This window comes from Schistocerca americana, chromosome X, assembly GCF_021461395.2.
Source record: "Schistocerca americana isolate TAMUIC-IGC-003095 chromosome X, iqSchAmer2.1, whole genome shotgun sequence".
Taxonomy (NCBI): Eukaryota; Metazoa; Arthropoda; class Insecta; order Orthoptera; family Acrididae; genus Schistocerca; species Schistocerca americana.
The window spans coordinates 349911968-349916686 of record NC_060130.1 but is presented as its reverse complement, the minus strand read 5'-3'; the positions used below and the strand labels follow the sequence as shown (position 1 = coordinate 349916686).

Genomic DNA, 4719 nt, shown 5'->3' with positions numbered 1-4719 from the left:
TCGCTGTAACCGAGCAGCCTCCGGCCGCCCACGGCTCACTGCAATAGCCTGGTTGTTCTGCCCAGCGCCAAGCCTTGACTTGATAGAAATCAGAAATAAGCTCCATACACTCTAGCGAGTCCTGTAACGTCATCTCCGAACCCGCCGTCTCCGTGTGCTCGTAGACTCGACTCGTGAGCCTCCATCGCAACCCACTCGTCGCCTGAATTTGTTGTCGTGTACGAGTGGACCCTACTCGCTCAGAAAGGAGATAGAGTACTCGAGTTCTCAAGTACAACAGCGGACTCGTACCATTCCCACTACATACCCAACCTCTTTGAAAGAAATTTCCGCCATTGGACTGGAAATTATTATTAATTTATTTCATACAATCATGATTTCGTCATTATAGCCATTCTCGAGTGTAAGTTGAAATGTCACAAAATTTCAGACCTGCCTGAATGACAGAAGCAAGTTATATACCAATATAACGATGATGGGTTAGCAGTGAAATATATATATATATCCTTTTTCGAAGACTACTGTAAATTTACTTTAATTTTTGATACCTACTGAGAGAATGACTAACAATTATGTTGTCATATATCTGTACACACTATCGACGTGTTACCGAGTGTGTAATGACAGCACTAGAAAATATGAAATGAGGATGAAGTGCAATCTCGAAATGGACATTAATTGTTAAAATAAGTTACAGAAATGAACGATAATCTGCACAACTCGCTGTTAGCACATAGATGCAAGTTGCCATGGCCAGATGAATACAGAAATACCGCTCTTTTCTGTCGCAGGTGTATAACAGTGACGTCGCTATGTCCCCAGTTTTCATTTGACGCAGCACATATGTTTCCTCATGGTCGAGGTGGAATTACCAGGAATACAGCAATTTTGTTTTCACTTGACGAAGTTTGTACGTTTATCATTGTAAGCGTGAAACTTATTCCAGATATCACTCCTGCTCTAAGAGAACACATTTACTGTTGTGTACTATGTATCAATTAATTACACCCTCCACAGTTTCACAAAACACAGCTTCGTTAAAGGCTATCTGAACCCCACAATCGGTCATTTTGCCTTGTCAGTGCTACTTTACAGCAGCAAGGTCGTGTACTATTCTTCAATACTAACCATAAGTCGCGACTAGCCTTACACTCCTGCAGGGCTCTGTAAGAGAGAACGAGTCGACCAGTACAAAGCGACGGCAGTTTTAAGACTCGTCATACTTGGGAAACTATAGTGGGAATGATCGAAGCCCGTTAGCACTGATGTAACAGCGACGCCTTGATTTGTGAAGTCTACAAGCCGAACATTAGCCTCGTATTCATCCGTTTACGACCTCTATGACACAACCTTGCCCAGCCACATCACGGAAACTTGCCAGCTACACATCACTCAATCAAATATTCTGCATATACATACCACACATAGCGGACTCCTCGCTCTTAATGTCACAATGACTGTTTTCTTTAAATGCACCGTTAGCCACATTTACCTGTTTTGGCGTTTGTACCATTTCTGGTTATAGCTTTCTCTATGGACATGTCTTTTCCTAAGAACATTGCATCTGTATTAAGATTGCTCTATACATGCATGCATTGTGGAAGTGTGGAGAAACATGAATTTCACACAGTTTACATGAACGATAATGCCAGGCGACTGGTCTACTCGACGGGAGGCCCTAGCCACATGACATTTCATTTCATTTCATAACTCCGTGGCAACGGCCTTGCCGCAGTGGATAACCCGGTTCCCGTTAGATCACCGAAGTTAAGCGCTGTCGGGCGTGGCCGGCACTTGGATGGGTGACCATCCGGGTCGACATGCGCTGTTGCCATTTTTCTGGGTGCACTCAGCCTCGTGATGCCAATTGAGTAGCTACTCGACCGAATAGTAGCGGCTCTGGTGCTGACCACACACCCCTCCTATCCGCATCCTCAGCTGAGAATGACACGGCGGTCGGATGGTCCTGATGGGCAACTTGTGGCCTGGAGACGGAGTGCATAATTCCGTGTTCTCTTATAACAGTGCTGGAGGGCTTCACAAGCGGCGAGTAATTTTGAAGCTCCGTATTGCTCGTTTGGTTGGTTGATTTTGGGGAGGGGACCAAACAGCGAGGTCATCGGTCCAATCGGGTTAGGGGAGGATGGGGAAGGAAGTTGGTCATGCCCTTTCAAAGGAACCATCCTGGGATTCGCCTAAAACGGTATAGAGAAATCATGGAAAACTTAAATCGGGATTGCCAGGCGCGAGTTTCAACCGCTGTCCTCCCGATAGCGACTCCAGTGTACTGACCACTGCAGTACCTCGCTCGATTTTGATCGTTTATTTATATTACTGCGATTTAAATATCTCCTATTAAATAAAGCTTTCGCCTATGTAGCTGAGCGACTAGCACGTCTGCTGCCATGCTGAACTTCCGGGTTCAAATCCTGATACAGTTAGTAATTTTTCCTGATGGAAGGACTGAAACGGGGTATTACTCAGGCTTGCGCTGTCCATTGAGGGGCTGTCAGAATGAGAAGTAGCGGTTCCAAAGTTTGAAAAGTTGACGGCAGCTGGGAGAACGTGTGCTGATCCCCATAGCCCTCCACACCACATCAAAATGAGAAATGACATTGTTGGCAGAGGATGAGACGGCACCCGATAGACATCGCCTAGTTTGTACACCGAGAAAAGCGTTTCCGTAATCAACACACTACACTCGCATTAAATTTCTTATCTAGCCATCCAGGTTAAAGTTTTTCGTAGTTTCCACAAAATCGTTTGCAGCGAGTTCCCGTGTGGTTCCTTAGGGGGCACACGGCCCATTTCCGTACAATCCGAGTCCAGTCCGGTCTGTTTTTGTTGCTCAGTGGTCAGCGCCCCTGACTGCTACGCGGAGGACAAGGGTTTCATTCTCGGTACTGCCAGGGACCCTTTCCTTGGTGGGAGCACTGCACCGGGACACACTCAGCCTAGTAATGCCAATTGAATAGCTACTTGAGTGAGAAGTAGTGGCTCCAAGACTTGGGAAGCTGAGAATGGCCGGGAGAACGGTGTGCTTACTCCATGCCCCTCCGTGCCGGATTCAAATTACGCCGGTGGTAGAGGATGACTCGGCGGCCGTTCGGTACTGAATGGCCCGACGGAACCAACAGAAGGATCTTTTCCAATCCGAGGATGTGCTCTGTCTTCAGTGACATCGTCATCAGTGGGGCATTATTACCAAATCTTCCTTTAATATTATCCATTTTTCGGATGAGAAATATTAAAAATACCAAGACAACTCACAGTACTAGAAGGGTTACTAAACGAAATATGATACTCTCTACCCCTAAGAGGAAGACGTTGTGTTATTGCGTTTTGAGGCATTCGGCATCAAGGACCATAATCTTCTCGGAAGTCAACAGGAATAAAGTATTCGAAGTTATATGATAGCAGTGAACGACATAGAAGATGACATACGTTATTTCAGTTTCGAAAGAAACTTGACCCAAGGTTCCTGCATTACTTGCGCACGCTCATACGGACGAGACACGCTTCCTGCTCGCCATCTGTTTGTGACCTCGCATTTGCAGCGGTAATAGAACAGGTAACCGAGAAGCAACATCCTGCAAGTTGCTGCCTGTCTGAGTCTTCATCGGCGGGGCGTGTGATCCGGCAACAGGATACGACTGGGAGGCTGAGAAAAATACGCAACAGGAACTAGGATGGCTGGCCGTGGCCGCGGTCGCCCCCGGAATCAATAGCGGATCCTCCGCGCCAAAGGCCAGTCTGCCGGGCTCAAACACCCTACACTCTTCCAGCTACGTCCTGTCTTCAAATCTGCTAACTTACCACAGTTGTAACGTCGTTATTACTCTTGAAAGCCACCAAGTCCCTTGCAGCTTCTGGAGGCACAGGGGATAGTGTCTTTTTCTTATATTTTTCTTTTAATTTGGTATTAGGATGTGTTGTTGTTGGGGTCTTCAGTCGGAAGACTGATTTGATGTAGCTCTCCACGCTAGCCTACCGTGTACAGGCCTACCTATCTCTATGTACTTAGTGCAACATACACCCACTTGAAGATGCTTACTATAGCGAGGTCCATTAATCTCCCTCTACAAATCTTACCATCCACACTTCCCTCCATTACCAAATTAGCTGATGCTTGGTGCCTCAGGATTTTTCTTCTCAACCGTGTCGATGCGTTTGTTAAGTTGCGCTACAAAGCCCTTCCTAGACAGCTCGATTCACTAACCTTTACACTTTTAACTCGGTGTACCCATCTAATCCTCAACACTTTTCTGTGGCATTACATTCCAAAACCTTCTTTTCCTTTCTCTGTAAAGTTTCGCTCTCACGATTCACTTTCGTGTAATAATACACTCCAAACACTCTAAAAAAGAGAAAAATTATGTGTAATACCTAAATTTATATTCGAGTCTCACATATTTTTCTTATTCAGGAAAGATTTTCTTTCCATTTTCAGTCTTATTTTTGTATCGACTTTACGTCTGACGTAATCGTCATTATTACTGTCCAAACTGTAAAACCCAACCTCTACCTCTGTGTCTCTTTTCTCAATTTAAGCCCTTCAGCTTGTCCTGATTTAATTCGAGTACACTTCATTATCCTTATTTTACTTTCTTATGGTGCTCTTATAACTTGTTTAAGACGCCATCCATTCCGTTCAAATGATCTTCTCAGTTCTTTCCTGCATGTGACAGAAGTACTAGACCATCTACAAACTTACCGTTT

At 45.2% G+C, this 4719-nt stretch overlaps 1 pseudogene; it reads left to right on the top strand.

Moving 5' to 3' along the window:
* The first annotated feature begins 1716 nt into the window (after window positions 1-1716).
* Window positions 1717-1834, top strand: LOC124557586 (annotated as a pseudogene).
* The last annotated feature ends 2885 nt before the right edge of the window (window positions 1835-4719 follow it).